Source organism: Dromiciops gliroides, chromosome 6 (genome assembly GCF_019393635.1).
Source record: "Dromiciops gliroides isolate mDroGli1 chromosome 6, mDroGli1.pri, whole genome shotgun sequence".
NCBI lineage: Eukaryota > Metazoa > Chordata > Mammalia > Microbiotheria > Microbiotheriidae > Dromiciops > Dromiciops gliroides.
The window spans coordinates 228,705,921-228,733,195 of NC_057866.1; the positions used below are offsets into that span (position 1 = coordinate 228,705,921).

The 27,275-nt window shown below is 40.6% G+C and overlaps 1 protein-coding gene across 1 annotated transcript in view; it reads right to left on the minus strand.

Annotated features, from left to right (window-relative positions):
• The window catches only part of SGMS2 (sphingomyelin synthase 2), a 116,680-nt gene extending 91,064 nt beyond the window's left edge, over nucleotides 1–25,616 (minus strand). Inside the window, exon 1 of the mRNA XM_043969544.1 lies at nucleotides 25,476–25,616. The gene's annotated coding sequence lies outside the window, so the exon portion shown is untranslated. The remainder of the gene's footprint in view (nucleotides 1–25,475) is intronic.
• Nucleotides 25,617–27,275: the final 1,659 nt, after the last annotated feature.

The window sequence follows — 27,275 nt, forward strand, 5'->3', positions numbered from 1 at the left end:
ATAACTCCATATGTTCTAACAAAACTAGTTAAGAAGCTCCTTGTAGGTAAAGAATACTATTCATCTTAGCATCTCTCTCAGTGTCTAGTATCTATAGGCACTTAAGTGTTCATTTATGAAGATACACTGACGTGGTTTTAATTTTTTCAGAATAAAGCCTGTGTTTACAAAATTAAGTTACAGCTAACCTGTGTTAGTCATTGTCAATCTTCAGGCTTATCAAGAGGCAAAGAAGATGGATGTACATAAAAACCTTAGCACTTGTTTCTTGCAATTTGCATCCACGTATACAAATATGTCATCACAAATATACATCACAAAGGGAGAAAGAGACAATTTTTAAAAATGTAACCACAATAATTGTTATTTACCCAGGCAAAAGCTTGACATGTGTTTGTGTGTGTGTGTGTGTATGTATGTGTAAGTGTGAGTAAAATAAAAGGTCCGTGGGGCCTTGGACCTGGCTAAATTGTTCCCCAAGCTAAAGTCTGAGGACCAGAGAGTTTGAAAATGGTGCTTAATGAAGCCAAGGTTGAAGGCTGAATTCCCATTTGGTCCAGTTAGTTTTCCTGTGTTTCACAGTCACAAGACTGTGCTCCCAATACTGGTACTTGGCTACAGCTGGTCAAGAGGTAGGAGGAACAGGTGAATGTTGTTAAAAAGGGTTCTGTGCACGGCTCAATAGAAGGAATGGTGAATTTGGAGACAGAAGACCCAGAGTGTGATCACTGCCTGACTATTAACTCCTTGCTCCACCACAAGTCAAATCATTTCTCTTCTTTAAGATTTGCGCTCCCACTCTATAAACTGGGCAGGTTAGACTAGAAGGCTGTTCATATTTCCTTTTAGCTGTAAATCCACGTTAGCTACAGTTTGTGCTTTAGATTAATAGTGTAATTTATTGGTGTAACAGTGTAATCTATTACAAATTGCTACTGCAATTAAATACAAGTCATAATAGCAATTAGAACACTCTTACGGTATGAGCAAAGCCCCATGCCAGGAGCTAGAGAGAATAAGAGAAGTGAGTAAGACTGGAGTTTGCTGCAATTAAAATGAGTACAAACTTCTTTGAGACTATGATACAAGGGAAGCCCCCAACACAAGCAGCACTAAATGAATGACCTCTAGGGAGTAAGGACAGAGAGAAAGAACAGTGCAGCCAGAAGCCATTGGAGAAAGCATACAAGAGTAAAATTCAATTGGAGATACCAAGAAGGGGGATGGGGGGCCCCCCCACTGGGAGAGAGGGAATGATAGCTTTTTATCTAATACTTACATCTTAACAGGAGGATGAAACAAGTAGACAAGTCCAAGTTTATGACAAAAGCTTATGTGACAGAGATTACAAAAGAAAAGAAAGGCACAAAGGACTGGGAATGGTTGAATCTTTTCTTCTTGGTAGCCCAAGGAAGGATTCTAGTTAATCAATTCATAAACATTTATCAAGGTCCTACTATGTGCCAGGCACAGTGCTATGCGCTGGGGATAGAGAGAGGCAAAAGATAGTCCCTTCCCCCTCAAGGAGCTTACAAATCTAAGAAGGGTAAGAAAAGACACACAAAAAGAAAACATAAGCAAAGCAAGCTACAGGCAGGACAAGTAGGGAATAATGACGAGAGGTAAAGGGACTGGAATGACCAGGGCTTGGGGAAGACTTCCTGTAGAAGGTCAGACTTTATCTGGGACTTAAAGGAAGTCAGGGTTGGAAGGAAAGCATTCCAGGCACTGGGGTCAGCCAGAGAGAAAGCTCTTGTAGGAGGAAGTACTTGAGCCTTACCTTGGGAAAAGAAAATGGGAGGATCTTGACTGGTGGAGATGTGAAGAAGGCTCTTCCCGCTTCGTGTGCAAAGGGTGGTACATTATCTAATGTTTCCAAATTAGTTTTGTGGCAACGTTTTAAAATTAGTTCAGGAGTCCCTAAGGAAGAAATTATCTGAAGAAAGTTCTTGTATTGTAAACAGACTTTGTCTCCTAAATGAGACAGTACTAAAAGTCTTAGGTTCCCTGAAAATGTGATCACAGAAATGAAAATTCAGATTCAAAACGCTGCCCTCTGCTCTTTTTCTTTTGTTTGAAGTTGTCCCCTCAAAAGTAATGTCACTGTTGTTTTCTGTTTCCTATCAATAAGACATTTTCTTTCCTGTTTTGTCTTACTGGGCAAAGAGCTTAGTTTCTACCTGACTATACCTTTAACTAGAAAAACAGAAGCTCCCAGAGGACAGGGATTTGTTGATCTTTTGTATGTATGTCCTCAGCAAATAGTACAGAACTTGGCATCTGGTGGAGTGGCATTTGTTTCTTTCAACCTTTTGGAAAAAATAGACACGAAACTAAGAGCAAATGTTTGTGTATATTAGACATCAACCCTCTTTCAATGACCTCATGAAACCACATGGAAATTAGTTAATCTGTTAATATCACAGAATGGTTTATTTTGGAACTGTATTGTTAATAAAGGTACCATAGCAACCAACACAGAGAGAAGACAACTAAGTTTGGGTCAAATGCACTCACTATTAAAAATAAGCCAGTAACTTCTATCCAAAACACTCAGTACATAATGTTCCACTGAACTTTAAATACTTTTGTTTTAAAAAAAAGGGAAAGTCACCCCACAATTGGATCTACAAATCAAGAACTTAACTATGTGTACTATACAATGCTTTGAAATTTTTAAGAATTTGAAGTGACCACAAGAGAACCCCCCCTGATGGAGGTCAGTGAGTGAGAAGATGAGGTTCAAATCCCAGCTGAAGACACAAATGTGGTGCTGGGGTAGTCAGTCACTTGCCCTTCCTGGCCTCAGTCTCATCTCAAAGATGAAGAGGTTGGATTAGATGACCTCCAAGTTTCCTTCTAGCTCCAAATGTGATTCTGCAATCTTATTTCCCAATGCCAATCGATACATTTCAGGGCTACCTCTCCTCCTGCTATTAAGTTAATGTGTACCCAAGGAATAAAAAATTAATTTTAGAAAACAAGAATTAGGAAACTAAATCTATTGCAAAAAAACCCCACAACCAAACAACCACTTTAATGACAGTCTTCCTTATTTTCTGACTTTAAAACATGAATAATTGATTTCCTGCATCTTATTGCCATGAAGCTGCTTTTTCCCATCTTGGCTGCTTTTTAAGTTATCTGTACCACTGCTTTCTTTCATTAAGAGAGTTAAGTATGAATGGCCAACACTCAATGATGCACCAAGAAAATCGAGGCACATATTAAATTAAAACCAGAAATACCTTGAGAGTCCTATTTGTTTAATCTACAGGTTGTTTAATCTAAGTGATGATATTTCTAACCAACCAACGTTTTGACAATAACGGGCAGCAAAAACTAGGACCATGTATGTCATCCTCTCCTTTTTGAGAGGCCTCAGACAGAGTGAGAAGATTGTGGTGATAGGGTCAGAAATCCTAGCCTAGGGGGGTCTCTTTAGGCTTCATGTTTCCAGTTAAGTGGGAGAGTACCTCATAAGGGTCTCAAAGTTAAAATCAAACTAGTAAACCCTTATTTAGTTTTTCTAAGCCCATATCTGAAATGGTGTGTGGGGGTGGGGGATGGGGAAGAGGATAAGAGAATGTCCAAACCTGGGACGGCATTGGTGTGAGGAATTCTCAGTGTGGAAACTTCCTCCACAAACACAGATCAATTCATTTGTAATTTATAGACTTAGAGGGAAACTGAGAGGTTAAGTTAAGCCCAAGGTCACACAACATCTTAAGTGCCAAAGGCAGTACTTGAACCTAAATCTGTTTTTGTTTTGTTTTGGGTTTTTTTTTTTTTTTGCAGGGCAAAGAGGGTTAAGTGACTTGCCCAGGGTCACACAGCTAGTAAGTTCAAGTATCCGAGACCACATTTGAACTCAGGTCCTCCCAAATCCAGGGCTGGTGCTTCATCCACTACACCATCTAGCTGCCCCTTGAACCTAAATCTTAACTAAATCTAAAGCCAAGTTCTCTCCTCTGTCAGCTGATGCCCATGTGAATGTTAGACATTGTAATTTACAAGGTAATTTAAAGAACTTTGGTTTTTTAATTGCTATCCTCAGGCCCCTCTATCCACACCTGGAATAGGACCTGATAGGGTTTCTGAATTTCCTAGAGATGCTTACACATTCCCTGTTACAGTTGTACTGAAACGGACAGTTAAATCAAAATTGAGTTATCTGGTCATTTGTGGACAAGGTTGACTCATGTCAATTTTTGGAATATTAATTTCTCTTTATCTTCTGGGAATTAACATAGTATGGACGTTAACTAACCCAGTGTCTTATGCCTCCAAAACAACCTGAATTCTACCATCTCCCTCCCCATTAAAAACAGCATGTCCTAGTGGAACGAGCTGCCCTTGATGCCAGGAAGACTTTGGGAAATCCAAATTCTGCCTCTGACACATACTGTCAATGGAGCTGGTCAAACCTCTCAAACATTTCTCGGTGCTCTGGGCTACTCTCCAAGACTGTAAGAGCAGAGAAACAGTGAGGCTACCTCAACTGTGAGTTCCCAGTGTCAATGAAATCCATGGCCAATTCCTACCCCATTCCTCCTCTATGGTACCATTCATCCCAATCATGAGTGCTTGCGAATGAAACAGAAATCCAAAAGTGAAGCAAAGACAATCTGGGGCAATGGGCCCTTCACTAGTATGGAAAGGCTGATGAACACAAGGCTTCTGTGTATATGGGGCATGGGGAGGTGGGTAAGAAAGGGACATTTGTAAATCCCTTTGGAGACAGGTTTCTGCATTCTACACCTGACCTCCTAGCACATGTGATTTCTCACTTAGAAGGGACCAAGAAATAAAGAGGCACAATTTTAAAAGAAATTTAACAGGATAACATATTTAGTGTCAAGAAGAACTATTTTTAACTTGTGATTACAATAGATAGCTTTTCTTTCATATATAACAAGATATTTGTCAAGTAGAATCTGCAGCACTTTTAATGGGTCATTAAAAAGCAAAAATTGGTGGGGCAGCCAGGTGACGCAGTGGATAAAGCACCGGCCCTGGATTCAAGACTCCGTGAGTTCAAATTTGGCCTCAGACACTTGACACTTAATTAGCTGTGACCCTGGACAAGTCACTTAACCCTCATTGCCCTGCAAAAAAAAAAAAAAAGCAAAAATTGAAAACTAGTATATCTGGGGAAAAAAAGCTAAGAAATGGCTACAGAAACTAATGTGTACATTGAATACTGCATTCCTTTTCTTTGCTAGGTAAACCATAAACTGTAGTCGTAAACCATAAATTCAAAGTCCTGAAAATCAAATAATAAATTATAAAGGTTATTTCAAATGAAATTCCAGCACTTCAAATGTATATAAATGGTCGATATTATAATGTTCTTTTTAGTAAACGTGGATGAAAAAGTTTAAAAGTTAACATTAATTCTTTTAAAGTGCAGAGGAGTGGGGAAGGTGAGAAAAAGAATTGAAATGGCAGTGAGAAAGGAGAAAGTCCTTTTTTAGTAGTGGGAGGGGATTCTCCTGAGGAAGACTCCTACAGGAGTGAAAATAGGCATTTGTGCTTGGTGTGGTCTAAGGGATTTGATGTTTTATAAGACCACTTGTCCTACCTCTGGAGGAAGGGAAGTGGATATAATAGGGGCAACTGGCACCTGGGAGAGGAGAGTACAGACCCAGGAAGGAGATTCTGAAGCATATGAACAAAAGAATGTAACCAGGAAGAGATCAATGGTGGGCTTCAAAATCAGTGACATGGTCTGGGAGGGGCCCTACCATGGGGCAGTGGCTTCTTGGTCACCTGGAGGAATTGGTTTTGTTCTGGTAGTGAGACACAATAGAAAAGGGGAATCCTATACTCAGGGCCAGGGCAGGTAGGTGGTAAAGTGGATAGAGTGCCAGTCTTGGAGTTAGTAAGGCTCATTTTCATGGGTTCAAATCTGGCCTCAGACACTTACTAGCTGTGTGATCCTGGACAAGTCACTTAATCCTGTTTGTCTTAGTTTAGAAAGATGTAAAATGAGCTGGAGAAGGAAATGGCAAACAACTCCAGTATCTTTGCCAAGAAAACTACAAATGGTGTCACAAAGAGTGGAACAGAAATGAACAACAACATACTGTCAAGCAAAGAGATTCCAGAATGGATACTTTGGAAGTTATGATTCCAGGAGGAGTACAGAGAATAGAAACTAGATAATTAAAAGGGCCAGGAAGTAGAGAATGAGAGTGTAGAGCAGAAAGAGAAAACAAATAAGAGAGTTAGAGAAACCCTCTCTGGAAAAGGGGACAAAAAGCAAAATTTAAAAAACTAATAAACAGGAGCAGTTGAAGGGGAAGAGAGGAAGGGAGAATCTACACGAGTGAGAAGAAAAAAGAGGGGAAGAATGAAATAACCAGATAAAAAGCAGAAAAAGGAACCAATAAACAAAACCTCAAAGGGAATCGGGGGAGGGGAGATCCTAGGGGAAGAGACATACTCAAAATAAAACTGAGGAATGGGGGGGGAGGGGAGGAGAATGTATTTTACATCTAGTGAATCCAAAAAACTGGGAGTTGCAATCATGTTATCTAACAAAGCAAAAACAAATAACAAGAAATAACAAGGAAATTACATAACGGTGAAAGGAACCATAGACAACAAACCAGTATCAGTAATAAATCTGAATGTTCCAAATGCCTCAGCAACCAAATTCATAAAAGTAACATTAACTGAGTGATAAAAAGACAGATAGTAACACAATAGTGCCAAAAGACTTCAATAGTCCTCTCAGTTTTGTATAAGTCTAATAGAAAGATAAACAAAAGGGAAACCATGGAACTGAATAAATTACAGAAGAAACGAGTTAAAAGATGTATGATATCTTCTAAATGGAATGGCAAAAGACTATACATATTTCTCAGCACCATATGGAACCTTCTAAAAAACTGACCATATTATATGGCACAGAAATACTGCAAAAACAAAACAAAACAAAAAATGTAAAGAGGTAAAAATAATTAATCTGTCCTTTACGTATATGGCAGTAAAATTAACAACAACAATAACAACAACTTACATTTATGTAGCACTTACTATGTGCCAGGCACAATGCCAAGTGCTTTATAAGTATCATCTCATTTCATCCTCACAACAACCCTAGGAGGTAGTTGTAAAGGAACTACCTTTAGGAGTTAGGAGGGAAAAACACTCCTCGTCCTAATGGATTCACTGGAGAATTCTCTCAACAATTAATTAATTAATTAATTAAACAATTAATACCAATACTTCACAAATTTTTCTCAAAAATTGAGAAAAGAACTTTACCAGAATCCTTTTCTAAGGTAAATATAGTCCTAATACCTAAACCAGAGAAAGATAAAACATAGAAGGAAAATTATAGGCCAATATATTGACTCAAAAAACCAAAATCTTATCAAAGAAACTATAGCAATCTATCCAAGAAATTATTATCATAACGAAGGAAGATTATGCCAAGGATGCAAAGATAGTTAAACATAAAAAAATCAGCATATTATATTAAAAACCAAAACATCCAAAATAATGCGTTCAACTCAAAAAATGCAAAAAAAAAAAAAAAAAAGCCTTTGACAAGGTACAACACTTTAGGGGGGGGCAGGGCAATGAGGGTTAAGTGACTTGCCCAGGGTCACACAGCTAGTGTCAAGTGTCTGAGATCAGATCTGAACTTAAGTCCTCCTGAATCCAGGACTGGTGCTTTATCTACTGCGCCACCTAGCTGCCCCTGTACAACACTTTTTTAATACAAAGTATAGACACAGAGGGACTTTTTAAAAATATCATAGAAGGCATCTAAAACCTAAACTAAGCATTATTTGCAATGGGGATACACTAGAATCTTTCCCAATAAATGTGGAAGTGAAGCAAGGATGCCTACTATCCCATTGTTTATAATAGAGTTCTGAAAAATACTAGCAACATCAACAAGACAAGGAAATTAAAGGCATAAAGATAAGTAAAGAGGAGATAAAACTATCCCAGTTTGCTGTTATGATGTTATATTTAGAGAATCAGCAGTTACAAATTGAGGTAATAACCAGCAAAGCTGCAGGCTACAAAATAATACCCTCAAAAATCAGCATTTTTATACAATAATAACAAAACACAAGAAACAATTAATAGAAAGGGAAATCCTATCCCAAGTAACTACAAAATGCATAAAATATCTGGGGACAGGCTTATAAAGTACACAAAAGCCTTGTAAAGATACAATTACAAAATGTTCTTTAAAGAAGTGTTCATGGCTAGGTTGTGCCAATATAACAAAACAAAAATACTTTACAAAGTTAATTTACATTTTAATGCTATGTCAATGAAATTATGAAAGGGATACTTTATAGAACTTGATAAAATAATAACAAAACTTATTTGGAAAGATAAAAAACTACAATATCAAGGGAAATGATGAAAAGAAGCAGGGATGAAGGGGGAATAATACTTCTAGATCCCACATCAGGTATTGCTTAAAAAATAGTGTGATAAATCAATGGAACAAACTGGACACAGGAGATGTAGAAAATATAAATTACTTAGGGGAAAACCTTTTTTGATAACAACTACTGGGAAAACTAGAAAATAGTTGTGGCAGAAATTAAGTGTAGGCCAATACCTTCCATCATATTTCACAATACATTCTAAATGTATATGTAGCCTTAATATTAATGATTTTAAGAAACACTATTTTTAAAAATCAGAAGAAAAACAGATCATATACTTCTTACTGTTATGGGCGGGAGTTCTTAATCCAACAACAGATAGAGGCAATTACAAATGATAAAACAGATGACTGATTACTTGAAATTGAAAAGTTCCTGCATAGACAACATTAAATGTAAATAGGACAAGAAGGGAAATAGTCAAATGGGGGGAAAACAAATTTTGTATCACATTTCTCTGGTAAGAGTTAGGGATCCAGTCCCAAATAGATAAGTAATTAAATGATATGAACAAACAGTTCTCAAAAGAATTACAACGTATTTGAAACCACTGAAAGAATGCTCTAAATCATCAACAAGAGAAATGCAGGGGCAGCTAGGTGGCGCAGTGGATAAAGCACCGGCCCTGGATTCAGGAGTACCTGAGTTCAAATCCGGCCTCAGATACTTGACACTTACCAGCTGTGTGACCCTGGGCAAGTCACTTAACCCCCATTGTCCGGCCAAAAAAGAGAGAGAGAGAGAGAGAGAGAGAGAGAGAGAGAGAGAGAGAGAGAGAGAGAAATGCAAATCAAAATGACCTAGAGGTTTCAGCTCACAACCTCCAAATTAGCAAAGATGACAAAAAATGGCAATACTCAAAGTCAAAGGGTTTGTGTACACTAACACATTGGTCATGGAACTCAAAAATGTAAAAACATTTTGGAATGCAATCTGAAATTGTGCAAATAAAGTGACTAAAATGTTCATATTCTTTGAACCAGAGACTACATTACTTAGCTTACACCCTAAGGAAGGCATTGATAAGTAGAAAGCCCCCATATCAAAATATTTATAGCAGCCCTTTCTGTGAATTAAGAAATGGCGAACAAATCTGAATGTACACAAATGTAATGGAATATTATTGTTTTATAAGAAAGGATGTATGTGATTAGCCCATTGACTAGATTGAGAGAAAAGATTAAAAAAAAGATGTATGCAGAAAAGTATTGAAAGATTTTTTATGAACTATAAATGCAGAGTGAAGCCGAGTCAACAAAACAATATACAAATAACTACACAATGTAAATCAGAAAGAACTACACACTAAGAAATCAGAAGTAAATGTAACAAATTATAAAAATCAAGCATGACTCCGAATGAAGATATATGAGAAGACAGTCCTAACTCATCCCTTCATTAAAGTGGAGGTCAACAACCGTTACACATTGCATATGTTTCTGAACTCCATTAGATGTACTTAATTTTTTTCCTCCTTCAAAAAATATCATTTGTTATATAGGGTGGGGGGGAGAGAAAGATATTGGAGATAATTATAATCATGTGAGAAACAAGACAATCAGTGAGATGCTAAGAATCACACAGGTATAACAGTTTACTAAAAACAAAAAAAGCGGGAAAAAAAGACAGAAGATCCAACTTGCAATGTACATCCAATCACAGAGTGACTTTCATTTCCTTTTATATATTTTAATTTATAAAATTTTATAGGGGCAGCTAGGTGGTGCAGTGGATAGAGCACCCGCCCTGGAGTCAGGAGTACCTGAGTTCAAATCTGGCCTCAGACACTTAACACTTACTAGCTGTGTGACCCTGGGCAAGTCACTTAACCCCAATTGCCTCACTAAAAAAAAAAATTTTTTTAATAAAATAAAATAAAATTTTATATAGTTTTTGTATCATTTACATTTTTTCAAAGCAATCCCTTATTTAAAAAATTAGAGGAAAATTTCAACAAAATTAACCAACATGTAGAAAAAACTGATTACAAGGAATATTCCAAATTCATACTCCCTCAACTCTGCAAAAATCTCTCTTCTTTGGGTCTCTTACTTATTTTAACAAAAAAGTATTGGCATGAAACAAGAAGGAAGAATCCTCCATTAGTAATACAATAACGTTTCCATGACAACTACTATGGTTAAGATATTGCGACAAGGGGGCGGCTAGGTGGCGCAGTGGATAAAGCACCGGCCCTGGATTCAGGAGTACCTGAGTTCAAATCCGACCTCAGACACTTGACACTTACTAGCTGTGTGACCCTGGGCAAGTCACTTAACCCCCATTGCCCCGCAAAAAAAAAAAAAATAATAATAATATTGCGACAAGAGGCTGATAATTTATAGAAAATAAAACAGCAGCAACATCTGAGTTACCTCCATGCAACCAATTGTAGGTAATTACTCAAGTTTCAAGAACTCTGGAAGAAAAAGGCCTTTCTAAAAGGGCCCATGATGCTGAATGAACTGTGGTATGAGAACGTCATGGCATACTATTGTGCTGTGAGAAATGACAAACTGGTAGAATTCAGAGGCACCTAGGAAGACTTATTCAAATAATATAGTCAGTTAATGAGCGTTTTTAAGCACCTACTATGTGCCAGGAACTGTGCTAAAAAGCAATGGGGACACAAAAAAAAGGTCAAAGATAGACCCTGCTCTCACTCAAGGGGCTCACAGTCTACTGAGGGAGACAACATGCAAACAACTATAGACAGGATAAATGTCAAATAATCAACAGAGAGAAGGCACTAGAACAAAGGAAACGCTTCCAGTAGAGGACTTGAAGGAAGCTAAGAAAGCCTGAAAGCAGAAACGAGGAGCCACTCAAAGTGCTAGGCGGCCAGCAGGTTGCAAAGTAGAGGAGAGGGTAGTGTTAGGTGTAAGAAGCATAGTAAGGAGAGGGGTAGAGGAAGTTATGAAGGATCTTCAATGCCAACTGAGGATTTTACATTTGATCCTGGAAGTGACAGGGGTCCAATGGAGTTTATTGTGCAGAGGCCTGACACAATTAAGATATGTATTTTAGGAAGAACAGTTTGAGAAATAAGTGAAGAATGACTGGGGTGGAGAAAGACTTGTGGAAGGAAGATCAATCTCTGAAACCTAGTCTGCATGAGAAGGAGCCAAAGGAGTAATCTGTTAACGTTATTCAAAATGGAAGAAGAATAACACCTACATGTCAATCATCTGTGAAACTTACTAATAAAGGAGTTGGTATTTTAGAATTGAATAATCTGACCAGCAAGAAAGGACAGAAGTTTCTTCGGAGCAGAAGGCTGTAGATAAGCTGAGTTGTTGTTATTTGTCCTTCATACTGGAAAAGGATCATGACATCTGAGTGATGTTGTCACAACTTGAAGTGAAGGAGGGCCCTGCAAGGTCACTAACTTCACTCTCCTCCAAAGCCATATGGATCCATCAGGATGACTGGTAATGGCCCTGGATGTTTCTTAAGGCAACTGACTTGCCCAGGGTCAAGTAAGTGCTAGTAAATGTCTGAGGTTACATTTGAACTCAGGTTCTCAAAGTGGAGTAAGTAGAGAGTAACAAAGTGAGATAGCCTAAGGCAATGAAATAAAATTATTCTAAAGAACTGGAGTAAATTCCTAAATCCAGTCACAAAGAGAAGGGACTGGGTATCCTAAAAGAGGAAAGAAAATAAACCAAGGTTAGGGTATTTGAGGTCTCCAGGTAGGAGCAGAAGCTAGCCTAGGGATATCAGTAGAAATTTGTGGTAATTTAATTTAAAACAAAAACAGTAAGTACAGAAAACTAAGGAGCAAAATCGAGAGATGATTTGAAGGAAAAGGAAATTTGCTAAGTGAGTGTGGTAAAACACAGTGTCAAGTAACTTGAGAAATCTTGTAGGAACTTTGAAGACGAGTATTCCTCAGCACCAGAGAGAATTTAAGCAATGAGACAGCAATAGTACAAAAGAAAGAACACTGGCTCAGAAGTAGAGGAACTTGGGTTCAAAATCCCACCTCTAATATATTTAAATGCTCCTGGGCAAGTCACTAAATTTTCCTGAGCCTCAAGTTTCCTCATATGCAAAATGATGGGATTAGACCATCTCTAAGGTATAAAACACCAATGAATAAATGAGTGAATGAATAAATAAACAGATGAATGAATGAATGAATGAATGAATGAATGAATGAAATCAAAAGACAGTCCCTGCCCTCAAGGAAAGAAAATGTCAGAAATCTTTGATTGGATGAGATACAAATACCCCACAAACCTACCTAATTCCTTCTACTTGAAAAGAAAATTTCTGATTATGACTGTTTCCCAGGTACTCTGGGTAACAAACATGAATATTCTGGCCACTAGTAGACATATTTTTCCCCATTGTATATGAACAAACTGGCATTCTGACTAATCTTGGTCTTTGGAACTCCAGGTCTGAAATCCTATGTTAAATGAATCTAAATGCAATGAGCTAGTTGCTTAGTAGACATCTCTGCTTCTGTTCCTGAAGATAATTACCATATTGCCCTCCAATGCTTATCTGCCCCAGGTAGGCTGTTACTTATCAATGATCTCTCAGTTCTATTTGTGTGTGTGTACGTGAGCTCCTACTATGTTCACAATATCTGATTTAGTAAAGAAACCAGATTATATTCTGACTGAGAATCGACTGACTCCATTGAGTTTCTTTCCCTACACCAATGAATAACCTGGAGCTGACCAAACTTTGTCAATTCCAGCTTCTGATTTCTTTGTAGATCTCCCAAAGAATCTAGTTACTCTCAGTTTACATTAAAAAATTAAGAGGTGAAACAAAGGCAGCCTTTTCTAGTGCTCTGGTTTTTTTTGTAGTAGTTTGTATAGAAACTCTGTTTTCAGGCCCACCCTTTGGGTACTCCTACCTTGCTAGGGCAGTATGATGAGTTTTAACTCCTCTGCCCCATTAAAGACCTTAATTTTGTTATATTGATTGTTTTATTAATTGACAATTCCAACATAAGTGGTGCAAACAGGAGTGGCTCTATGGTATGTCTAGTAGACAAGCATGTCTGGGCCATGCATGAGTCAGAAGACAATTTCAGGTCCTCGGAGTACTACTAACAAGGAGTTATTCAGAATTAACTTGAAAACTTCCAGTTAGGCAGAACTCACTAACTCCAGAGGGACCACATACATCATACTTTTGGATATTTCCAATTGTTAGAAAGTTTTCCTGACAATGAATTAAAATCTGCCTCTTTGCAGTGTCTACCCATAGACCTGGGATCTGGACCCAGGATCCATTTACGTGCTGTGTGACCTCAGATAAGACACTTTAACTTCTCTAAACCTCAGAGTTTCTGGATCTGTAAAATGAGGATTAAAAATATCTGCTTTGTCTATCTCTTATGGTTGTCATATGGATCAGACATGATCATAGATTTAAAGCTGGGAAAGGGCAGTATAAATCAATTAGTTCAACCTGTCTCATTTTACAACTGAAGAAACTAAGCCACAGAGGAGAAATTCACATGTGAAAGCACTCTAGGCTTTGTCAAGCACTATCCTAAGTCATCATAATATTATTTTAAAGTAGTGATAGGAGGGGCAGCTAGGTGGCGCAGTGGTTAGAGCACCAACCCTGGAGTCAGGAGTACCTGAGTTCAAATCCGGCCTCAGACACTTAACACTTACTAGCTGTGTGACCCTGGCCAAGTCACTTAACCCCAACTGCCTCACTTAAAAAAAAAAAAAGTAGTGATAGGAGTTGTAACATATTAAAGGAGGTAGGTCAACTTTTATGCCTAGAAGCATTGCAGTGTGGTAGAACAAGTGTTGGGCTTACAAAAGAGCTGGATTCAAATCCCACCCCTGACCCAAAATGTGTGGCACCTTCTCTCCAGCCTGCCCCCACCCCAAGTATCACTCACTCACTCACTCTGTGCCTTAGTTTTTCTTACAGACCAATAATGCTAGTAGCCTGTATCTCAGAGCGTGGGTGATTGTGACAATCAAATGAGAAGGTACTTTTGCAAATATTACCCAAAACATAATTCGCAAAGGATAGATTGCAAAGGATCTCTGTATGGCATGAATCTGAGACCTGAACTGTCCCACCATTCACTGTTATCCAAAACAATTCTTCTGAGCCTTACAGTTGTCACTCCTCAGGTGGCATACAAAAAGATCATAAACCTAAATCTAACATTCCATTCTGCCTGCCACATTCCAATCTATTCCTACTGAAACAACCTTTCTTTCAGCTGCCCCTCCCTCCTTGTCAGGTCTACATATTGAACCCGTCTCAATATAATTTTGTTTTTAAAATAAGCACTGTTTTAGAGCATTTGAAGACCAATGTGGCACAGAAACCCAGAAGTGTTTTTACCCCTCCTCTGACACTGGCTGTACTATTGTCGTGATTTGGTGATGTGACTAATTCATAGAGCATGTTTGACCTTTATTAGGAAAGCTCAGCTGGCTGTTTCTGATTGGCAATTTGTGTGTTGGGAGTCTGGGGGAGAAATGTACAAACATGTAGAACCTTTGCAGCTTCAGAAACTGAATTTTTGTCATGTTACTTAGGGATGGTTAAGTTCGAGGAACTGAATTACACTAATGAAGTTTCAAAGACTGCGATAAACCAGAATGCCAATTTGTTCATTTATGGTGGGGAAAAATGTCTACCTAGTAGGCTTCCACCAGTCACAGACGACCATGGATCAGCGCCTTGAAGAGCCACAGGCCACAATGTGGCTGTGCAGTCTGATAACGGGAGCCCCAGTTCCTGCCGCAACAAGGACATCGGAAAACTTCGCTCTCTGTTGCCTGTCGGTTCCTCCGTCTTATTTGTTTTTCTTCCTCCTGAGCTTGAAGGCTCATCTCAGCTGGGCACAAGCTGCTCCTGAGTACTGAACTCCATCAGGCGCAGTCCTTGGCCATCTTCTCCCAGCTGCTGATGTCTATTCCCAGAGCCCTCAAGTCTTGCTTGCATACATCTCTGCAGCGAAGGTGGGGGTGTCTTTGGCCTGAGGCTATCTCGCCATAGAGTAGGTCTTTAGGAATGCACCCATCTTGCATGCAGTGCACATGACCAAGCCAGTGCAGCCCTCTTTGTTTCAGTAGAGTGTAGATGCTCAGAAGTTGCTCACATTGGAGCACTTCTGTGTTGGTGATCCTATCTGCCCAAGATATGCCAAGGATGTGCAGAAGGCAGCGCATGTGGAAGCTGTTAACAGCATGTCTACCTAGTGGCCAGAATATTCATGTTTGTTACTCAGGGTATCTGGGAAACTAAATCATAATTAGAAATTTTCTTTGCAAGTAGAAGGAATTAGGTAGGTTTGTGGGATATTTGTATCTCATCCAATCAGAGATTTCTGAGGTTTTCCTAGAGGGCAGGAACTGTCTTTTGATTTTTTTTTGAAGGGGGGGGATCCCTAGAGCTTAGCACAGAGCCTGGTACATAGTAGGTGGTTAATAAATTTTTACGAATTGATTGACACAATGAGGAAAATCAAGATTCAACTTTGTACCCAATCATTGGGCAAACCAAGCTACAACAGAACATTTTCATGTTCCTAAAAGAGCAAAAAGTGACTTTCAATCTGTAAAGAAAAATACTTCCCAAAAAATCTACCCCAAAGTTTATGTGAACATATATTTTCCCAAACAAAAAATGTATTCCCGTCTGAGATAGTGCTAGATACATTTTATTTATTTTTTTATTTTTATTTTTTTGCGGGGCAATGAGGGTTAAGTGATTTGCCCAGGGTCACACAGCTAGTGTCAAGTGTCTGAGGCTGAATTTGAACTCAGGTCCTCCTGAATTCAGGACCGGTCCTTTATCCACTGTACCACCTAGCTGCCCCCATGCTAGATACATTTTAACAGGTTATGATGAAAAGTTTGACACAGTGGAGAAAAAACTGGCTTCGGAGTCAGGAAGGCCTGGATTGAAGTTCCTCCTTTTGGAGCCTAAGCAACCTTGAGTCAGTCACTTCTTAGCACCGCCCCTTCCCATTCCCTGTAAGTCTCCAAGCCTTGCGTGGAGAGAAGATTGGGAAGATTGGAAGAGAAGATTGGAAGCTGATGTGCACGGGCTAGGCAAAGTTCCTTCTACGAAATCCCAGGCCTGGCCCACTTCTTCCTTCTCCACCTATTATCTAGCTCACTTTTCTTGAATACTGTCTTTAAAGTCATCAAAACTTTCATTCCTACCTATCCCTTGCTTCAGATTTTTTGATGTATAGTTTCCAAGGTTTCCATTGATCTTACTTCCATTTTGGGCAGATAGTTCCCCTTAACCTCAGTAAATTTTCTCCAAAACACAAAGTAAAATAAGTGACTTATAGGAAGAATTATGTAAAATAAATAAACCTATTCATTGTACGCTGATCCTTATTAAGGGAAGGATTCTTCCAGACCTTGTTCACAGAGTGGCACTACATGGCCTTTACCTATTTACCACAGAGGGTAAGACCAGAACTTGGTAAATTACCAGCACTGATTTGGAATCACAAGGCCAAAAAGCTATCCCACTCCCTCACAAAAAGAAAATCCCCATGCCGACCCAACAATGGCTCACTTCAACTCTCCCCAACATCTATCTCAATGGCCTCTATCTCTCATAAACTGAAGGATTTTAAAAAACAAAAATTGGAGGGGGTAGGGGGGGGATGTTTCCCACCACCATCACCCAAAAGAGAAAGGTATTGCTCATTCACAATCCTTTGCTCCACGTGGATTCCAGATTCATTTAAATGTTCTTATTACTCCAAAATGTGACAAGATTTTGCCAAGTCTTGTCAATTCTACAATTCCACTTCCCACAACCTTCCCCTTCTCTCTACTCACATCGCAAATACTGACTTCGTGCCCCCATAACCTTCAGTCAGGGCTACTGCAATAACTTCCTACTTGGTCTCCCTGCCTCAATCTCTCCCTCTGCCAATCCATCCTCAACACAGCATAAAAGGTGACATTCCTAAAAGCCTGGGTCTAACAATGATACTCCTCTGCTAAATCAACTACAGAGGTTCTCTAATTTAACTCTAGAAACTAACACAAATTTCTCTGGCATTTAAAGCTCTTGACAAGCTGCTTCCAACCAATCTTTCTAGACTTAGTATAGTATATTATTCCCCTTCAGCAATTTGGTCCAGTCTAACTGGTCTTCTTGGTGTACTCTGGCAGCTTAGAATTCCTGATTTTCTCATATGAGACCTATTTCATTCTCCAGTTGCCAGTGGCCTCTTGGCCAAAAAAATTACCCTGCATTATTTATTTTGAATATACTTTGTGTAGAAGCTGTTTTCATCTCTCGATTTCTAAACATAGGCTATGACTGAGGATGCAAAACCAAGAGTCCTGCCCTCAAGGAGTTTACATGCTAAGGTAGGAATTCTTAACCGGGGATCTTGATCTATTTCAGGGGGCTCATGAACCTCAATGAGGGGGAAAAATTACGTTTTTATTTTCAGGAATCTCTATCTGAGCTTTAACAATTCCTTCAAACGTTAGCAAACATTATTGTGAGAAGGGGCTTGATACAGGCTTCCCCAAAAAGCCAAAAAAGATGAAGAACTCCTAAAGATGAACACTGGAAGGTTGGCCAGCCTTGTCCCTACAATAGGAAACAGTAAGTAACTAATAGGCTAAAAAATTCAGGCTGATGGTCTAATAATTACAAAAATTTCCTAACCTGCAGTCAAAATTCTCTTTAAAAAATTTTAAGAAAATGCCAAGTGGAAATGATATACAAAATAAAATGATGGGTTTCAATCTTTCACAATGGACTCATATGGCATTGTTAATCTTTTTTTTTTCCTTTTTTCTGGAGCAATGAGGATTAATTGACTTGCCCAGGGTCACACAGCTAGAAAGTGTCAAGTATCTGAGGCTGGATTTGAACTCAGGTCCTCCTGAATCCAGGGCTGGTGCTTTATCCACTGCCACCTAGCTGCCCCATTGTTAATCTTTGAATGTTTGTTCTAGTGTTTCTTCCTCTCCATGGTTAGATGGATATGTAATGGTTGTGTGATAAGTGTATACATTTGTTTTATAAATTTACAACATAAAAATGTATATAACACATGCATATATTTATAATATTTAAAATGTATACAATATATACTTATAAAATTTATAAATATAAGTATATATTTTGACATACAGACCATACACACACAGGCATAGGGAAAAAAGATGATATGACTTCAAATATAGATGTCATTCCTATTTGATGCTTATAACTTCTGTCAAACTTACACCAAATGACTGACTTACTCTCTCAACAGAATAGGAAGAATAAAACATGGATGCTTTAAAAAAAAAGTCGGAATAAATCAATATCTTTTGCTGAAGAAATAATAATATCTGTATACTTCACTGTAGAGACAAAATCATGCCTTCTGTAATTATTAAAGTTTGTGAGCAACTCCTAAGACAGTAATACTCAAGACAGTTAAAACAATCCTCTCAGTAAATGCAAATCCCAGAAGACAGTTGGCATTTGTGTTACATAAACCTTCTCAGTTTCTGTTTTAGTTCCTGAAGTCTCCCAGCATTTTCTGAGACAGTAGTGTCCATGGTACAATAATTCTCCCAGAAGACTAATCTGTAGGGACAGCAGTGTTTGTGTTCTATTAACCCAATATTTACTGGGAGTTCAGTAGACCCTATGTTAGAACCTTTTTAAGGCTTACAGGGATGACAGCTAAGCCCCTAAGCATGTATGTATATATGCCCTTGTATGCAGGTGCATTATACCCCCACCTGAAAACTAACCTCAGGTTAAGCCTTTGGAATATGAATACGTATGTATGTATGTATGTATACATGTATATCTACACATGTGCATACATACCAGATGGGTAAGAAATGTAACCACTGGAAATTTAAAAAACAACCACAGTACCTACTCTTTATACTAAGAAGAACTCATTTTTTAAATTTAAGAATGGAAATTATGTATAATTGTATATAAATAGATCAAAAACAATAAACTATTCCTTGGTCCTGGCTGAAGCTTCCTTCTCTCCATCTTCTGATATAGCTTTATGAATTAATGCAGGAGAAAAACTGTTAGGGAGATGAAATACTATATAATCCTGAGTCAAGGTGTGATAGGTCAGAACACCAGAAGAATCACCACATCATGAATCTAGTGAGTAGAGAAGGCAACAATGTAAGATTGTGGGAAGGGGGAAAAGAGCTCAATTATTTGGCCTCAATTCTAATCCTAAAACCAAGGGCAATCCAAGGACAAAGTTTCAAAATCAGGTATTGGGAATAGCCATTCCCTTGCCTTGTATTCATTGTGTAGGAAGGAGAGGTTCAGTCAACCTAGTTTGGCCTGCCCTTTCTTCAGTTCCTAATGGTCTAAAAATACTTTCTTAGATTCCCCTCTCAGGTCCAAAAATCAATTCAAAATTCCATTCCTTCTAGCTGTGCATGGTAACACCACTATCTTCTAAAAATCACAGTTTTTAATAACTCAATGAGCAGTAGAAAAACACACAATGGCCACCAGCAGGTTGTAAGACATTTCTAAAGTTGACCTATGCATAAGAAATCGTGCTGAAGCTATTAAGGAAATGTATGACTAGAACATGATTACACAGGACCAATAAAAGCAAGAGATAATGAACAGATGAACTACTTGAGTGCTGCATGGGTGCCCATGAAATGCAAGCAAGGCTGCCAGTGAATTCGGTAGATTCTTAAATATTCTCTGAATTCAAGTGCATTTGTTTTGGGAAGTCTGGCTTCACCAAACTGGTTAATTTTATGCAAACTTAGCCACCAACAGCTACTTGACAGATCCATGATGAACAAAGCCTCTAAGAAGGATCTTTAAGAGAACATTAACAGGGGCAGCTAGGTGGCGCAGTGGATAAAACACTGGCCCTGGATTCAGGAGGACCTGAGTTCAAATTTTGCCTCAGACACTTGACACTTAGTAACTGTGTGACCCTGGGCAAGTCACTTAACCCTCATTGCCCAACAACAACCAAAAAAAAAAAAAGAACATTAACAAAAAGTGCACAGAATGGAAAAGCTTGGATAGATTACAATTTGTAGTGAAGTGGTCCTTCCATCATCAAGATCACAGGAAAGCAGTAAGATGTCGAGAATTCTGGTTACCTAAAATAACCCAAGGCAGGAGATGAACAATACAATAGGCTTAGACCTCCCTGGGGAATCTACATTAGCAGAAAAGCAAGAAATCCAAAAGAATTCCTAATTGGTGGATTGTGTCAAGCACACAAGACCTCTGAACCTCCTTTTATCTCCATTTCTGATCACATTACTACTCAAGGATAAGACTAGTTTTTTTCCATAGAATATGAGGTACCTTCCCCCCACTTTTATCTGAGCTCTCTGAAATATGCTCTTCTAGTAATATAAGTACAGGATTATACCCAGCATTCCCATTTGGGGTGATCATGTCTATTTCTTTTGTACAAGGTACAACTCTTTCCATATTTGATTCCTGCAAGTCAAAAAAGTGAAGCCATATTCATCCCCCTTGTATTTAAATCTCAATTTTCTTTCTTACCCTTACTCAAAGAGGCCAACTTGCTTTTAATGTACAAACAGGTGATAAGTCCCTTCAGCAAGCAGGCAAACATTACATAATTCTGGCTTGCAGCTGCACTAATACCTATGGAAAGGCTAGAGTTCTGGAGTGGAACCAATATTTTTTGTGCATTCTCTTGAAAACTCCTACAGTTTTTAGAATGGAACCAACATCTTTTGTGGCTGCTCTTGAAAACCCCTACTGTTATCTGCTGTAGCAAATAACCTATTCACTGTTAACCACTGGCTATTGTTCATTTGCCCAGGTATGAGTCATCAGTAATGAGCCCTAGCCTAGTTATCAACAGAAAGTAACCAACAAAGAGGTCTTCTGCACCAAGGAATGCACCATTCCTTGTGTCAAAGCTTTCAATGGATCCCCAAGATCTTCTGAATAAATGCCAACCGTCTAAGTCCAGCATTCAAGGCCTCCATAATTTGACATTAACCTATCTGTTAGCCTTATCTTCCACTATTTATTTCACTCTGTAGCCCTTTGTAGAATAGACACATTACTGGATTGGGAGTAGGGAGACCTGTGCTCTCCTGGTCTGGCCCACTTTCAGCAAGTGTTTTTCCCTCTCTAAGCCTCAATCTAATGAGAGCATTAGACTAGATCAGTGGTTCTCAAACTGTGGTCTGCAGATTCCCTTTCAAAGGATCCATGAAGTTGAAACTATTTTCACTATAATACTAAAGTCAATATTTATAGATCTAACCCAAATAAAGCAGAGGCCTATGAAAGGGTCCTCAATAAATTCTACATGTATGAAGGGGCCCTAAACCCCCAAAGTTTGAAAACTGATGGACTAATAGATCTCTAAACTTCATTCCAGCACTAACCATTCTATGAGTCCATGACCAAGCCAAACATCATCCTGTGTTCCCAACTTCCCACCTCCATGGTTTTGTTCATACTGCTCTCTCACCTGAAATGCTTTTCTCTCCTTATACCCTTCACCTTTAATCCAGTTCTTTTCCATCATTCAAGGTTCATTTTACAAAACTATCTCTTTCACAAAGACTTCATTAATTCCCTTCCTCTACAGAGATACCGCTCTCTTTTGAACTCCCATCGAACTTTGGACTTCTCACATTCCATTCTACCCAGTAATGGTTATCCATCTCTATTTTCACTTCCCTACCAGACTGTAAGCTCATTAACGAATGACAAAGAAAATATCTTCTTCATCTCTGTATCCTTCAGAATAAGTAGCAGTATCTTCCATAGAGTAAAATATGTTCATTAAACGAAAGATAAAAAATAATGAATTTTTCTATTTATGTTTCAATTTTTAAGTTATTTAAACCTACAGCCTTTTTTTCTTTACTGTAAACTTTTACTTAAATGGATTACTGCAAACTGCTACAAGTTTACAGGTAATGATTCATAAAATAAACTGGCTTTATTTTGTATGTTGTCTGGTTACCTGACCCCATAGAAAGCCCTCCTTGAAGGCAGGGATTTTCTTTGTGCTCTCAATGCTTAGCCATAATGCCTGGAACTGAATTGGTGCTATGAAACTGAAATAATAAATACCTGATTGGTTAAAAAAAGTTCTAGCAATATTTTCATATTTCAATAACTCAGATCAACAGAATTAGCGGTGTTCATGGAGCTTGCTCTCCAGAGAAGTTTTTGACTAGTGACAAAAATTACCAACAATAAGTTTTCACCTGTTGAATTCCCTCGATGAAATTGAATCAGATGCCTACTCTAACATATTGTGCAGTTTAGAACAGAGTGAAAATCCCTGCTCAAATATGATGAAAAAATGAAGACCCTTACAACAGATCGAAGTTGTGAATAGTGATGAGACCGGAGACAGGGATGGAGGCCAGGATGGAGGCCAGACCTGTGATTTGATTAATATAGAGGAACTGCCAGGTAAGAAGACAGTCCTTTACCAATATAAGTGGACATCTTTTCTGCTTATTGTGAGCCTAGTGCAGTGATGTCAAACTCAAATAGAATCCATACATAAGGATCCCTACAAACTGCATATTGACTTAGTTTTCAAATGTGACATCTGTTTTTAATTTATTTTGTTAAATATTTCCCAATTACACTTTAATCTGGTTAGACAGGAAGGGAAAAGTGCTAGGTTTAGAGTCAGGATTCAGGTTCAAGTTCACCTTTCATTCCATAGCTCTTTTGGCATCAATTTACTCACTTGTAAAATGAAGGATGGAACTAAACAATCTCTGAAGTAGCTTCCAGTTCCATATATAAAACTGTACTCAAAATAATACACGTTTTGTTGGCTTATCTTCTCCATTACAGTAAAACTTTAGTTTTGTTTAGATTTTCCACAACCTTTTCACTAAAAGCCTGAGCTTTAAAAATTATAGATGTGGTATGAGCAAAAATTGGATGATGGTTGAAAACATGCAAAAAACAACAACTGCCTTTAGAGTTTTGGGCATGTACTAAAAAAAAAGTAGAGAAAAAGCATGTTCTTAATATACAGACTCACCCCCTCCCACCTATTAGGTGAACCGAGGAAAAGCAAACATAATGTTGTTGTTAACCCATTAAGACTTCAATGCCATGGGGCAGCTAGGTGTCTAAGTGGATAGAGCACCGGCCCTGAAGTCAGGAGAATCTGAGTTCAAATCCGGCCTCAGACACTTAACACTTACTAGCTGTGTGACCCTGGGCAAGTCACTTAACCCCAATTGCCTCACCAAAAAAAAAAAAAAAAAGACTTCAATGCCACCACTATGGCAGAGAAAACAGTATCAGCAAGCTAAGGTACCACTCCAATAGGAAACTTTTAGCACTGCCTATTAGAAAAAGAACTTTTGGAAGGAGGAGTTGAAGAGGTGCCACTTACCTAAAACATTTCATTTCTTCCCCAAATATCAGATTATTCACTCTCAAGAAAACGAATCCTTATTTAACCAAAATATTTATGGCAAGGACAGCATTTTAGAGGATCTGCACCCGAAATGGATTCAACAACTCGCCACTCCTTTAAAAATCGCTTCTGTTGAAGTTTTGAGAAAGCACTTTGAAATATATCCTGACACAGGGATTTTCACAAGTTCGGTTTCATTAACAGTTGTAATAGGAAAAGGGAAACCTGAGCCTACACCGACATCACTTGAGCCCAGTAGGAGTTTTAGAAAAGAAAGTGTTCTTCACGAAGATCCTAACTTTTTTACAAGGTGCAATGGCGCAATAACGACCTGTTAGAATTACTTTCAAGTTCCATTATAAGAGGCAGGCCGTGCGGCAAGAAATGAGGCTATAAGACTCTAAAACGGAACGATCACAGGATACCAGCTAACAGGTGCAACACAATAGCTGGATTATTTTAAGCAGTAACTGCGGCTTCTCAAAAGCCATCGATTTCCTACTAGCCCTGGAGGGACACGCAGAGCTCCTATAGACTAGGCTGGCACAAGTCCACGGCTACATTTCCCCAAACTGAAGGTAAAAAGTCAATTATCCCCTTTGCCTAACCAACAGGCGACTCTCTGGAATGCCAAAGCCTGAGGAGGTTTCAAGGTGGCATTTCTGGAGCTGTGATGTTATTCTATAACCAGTGCCTCTCAAAAAGAAGGGGGGCTGGGGGGACTCAAGGTTCTTCCTATCAGAATCTCATTTCTGCCAGTAACCTCTCAGGTGGCCTTGGGAAAGCTATGGCTTAACCTGTTTTCAGTAAAATGGGAGTGAGCCTTCTCACAACTGACCTAAAATGGTTGCAAATGAATGAACTGTGATCCATTCAGTAACTAATAACGTGACAAAAATCAAAAGCCCAGGACCCTAACCCTGCCCCTCCCCCATGAAAAGCAGGGATGCCAAGGGCGGAGGGGGGGGGGAGGGGGGTAGAAAATCAAAGTCACCGCCCGGGTGCTCGGCTCCCCCCTTCTGTCTCCTCGGTCCGCAGAAGGCAAACTTGGGCTGATTCTCCGGGGGGCTGCCTCCCCCCGCCTCTCCTAACCCGAGCCCCGGAGGCTCCCGGCTCAAGGCACTTGCTTGCCGCGGAGGGAAGCTCGGAGTGCGACAGCGGCGGCAGCGGCGCCGCCGCCCAGACCGAGCCCCCCGCGCCCACCCCCGGCGCTCTGCAGCCGCTCCCCGCCCCCCCCCCCGCTCCCGGCGGCCGCAGACACGGGGGGAAAGAAGCCCCTGGAAAGTTTCTTCCCGCGCCGGCCCCCCGCCCCGGCTCCTCCCCAGGTGCCCGCCCGCGCCGGTGCCCGTGCCCGTGGCTGGAAGCAGCGGGGCCAGCGTGCCCCTGGGCCCCGGCGGCGTGAGACGCGCCCGCGCCCCTCCCGCTGCACCTGGGCAATGCGGCAGCCGCGCGCGCCGGGGGGCAGCTCCGGGCGGGGGGGGGGTGTTTAGGGGGGCTGGCGGGCCCGGCCGGCCGGGGGCCGCGCCGCTCCCGACCCCCTCCCAGCCGGCCCCCGGCGCCGCGGCGCTCCGCAGCGGTCCTCGGCGCTCGCCGCGCCTGACATCATTCATCCTCCGGCTGTCCCCCGCCCACTCCCTTTCCGAGCCCTGACTCACCCGCCGCCGCCGCTGCGCTGGGGCCGGGGCTGCTCCGGCTCGGGCTGAGCCTGAAAAACCGGTGAGCCTCCTCAAGGAGCGCCCACCTGACCCGCCCCCTCCCCCGGCGCGCCGCGGCCGCCGACAACGTGGGGCTGGGCCTCCTCCTGGGTCGCTGTCCGCGGACGCGCAGCTGCGGCCACCGGCCCCGGCAAAGTTCTGCCAGCGCCTCTCCCGGCCAAGTTCCTCGGGTGGGGCCTGGGAGGGAACCCCCGGCCCGCGCCCCGGCCCGCCCCGCGCTCGCCCGGTCCCGGGCCTGCTTCAGGAAATGACAGCGGAGGGAGTGTTCGCACACCCTGGGGCACCACGAGGCGGGGGCAGGCGTGTTTATTTAAAGGGTGTTCCCTTCGCCGAGACCGGGAGGGCTGGAGCTGGCGAGGAGAGCCCGGAAAGGTGCCCGGCCCACGCACAGCGGGGGACTGTCCCGCTGACCCCCCCCCCCTCCTTATGGCCGAGCCCCCACCCCGAGGCGTAAGTGTCCGCCGTCCCCGGCGCGAACTCGCTGTCCCCGCTCTCGAAGGGCCCTCTGCTTTAATGAGGGTCAGGTATTAGCATTATTATTCCTTCTATGACTAACAGCCGCATCACTGGTCCTGTGGACTGGCTGCTGTGTGTAGGAAGACCGGTTTGTCACCGAAATAAACAATCAAGGACGGTGCTAGGCTGACTCCTCTAGCTGAAGGAAAGGAGCCCCAGCAACTCTTTCCAGTGCCAAGCAGGTGCCTGTGTGTCTGTGTCTCTGTCTGTGTGTGGCCCGCCAGCCCGGGTTTCTCATGAGCTCAACAGTGACACTATTATTGGAAGTTGTGTTACTCGGAAAAAAAAAGTTGCCTGTTTCTAGGCATAGGATAGTTTTAGAGATGGCAGCTTCCAAGGTTTTTATTAGAATGAAAAAGTTAAATAGGTTTCGGGCAAAAACCAACCACTAGTCTAACAGTCTGAAAAAGTAATTTTTAACTTAAAACTGACCTGAAAGATTGTGTTTACTATGAGCTGTAGTTCTATATTTGGTGTGTACACATGACCAAAAGAGAATAATTATGTATTGACAAGTACGCTGGCTTGCCTGTTTATGTTGATTCATAGTGTCCAGAAGTAATTCTTACTCATAATGAAACATGCATGTCAGGGTAGCTGGCAGAAAACTGGCAGAATTCAGGAATTTTGTCCTCTGCACCCCTCCCCACCCCACACAAATTCCACTTTAAGCGTGTAAAATCTCAGTATTATTGTATCAAACACACTTGCTTAAATCTACAGAAACATAAACACCTAAGAATGTTACACCAAGATTTGAAATTCATCACTCAGGTCCCCATTACACAATTGTTCTTTTCAAAGAGCAGCTAATGTTCAGGGTTGTTTTTAATCCAAGGCATTTTGCCCAGAAGGCAGTAGTAAGCAAGCTCACTTGCTAAGTGGTGGTCAGAGTTAATGGGACTACAAGCTAAATGCTTTTACAAACGAACCGGGTTCATAGGTTCCTTTCCCATTAGTAGCAAATGGGATCATAGATCCAGAGCTGGAGGAAGGGATCTCTCCTACTGCAGAGCCCTCATTTTATGGATGATGAAAGTGAGGTCCGCGGTAGGTCAAATTGGCCAAGGTCACACAGCTGGAAAGCAGCAGAATCCCGGTCTACTGTACCACATTAAACCTGTTTGTTAATGCATAATATATGTAACGCTCTGTGCAGGAGAGGTGGGGGGGGCGGGGCAGGGGAATGCAAAGATAAATAAGATGTGAACTAACAGGCAGTAG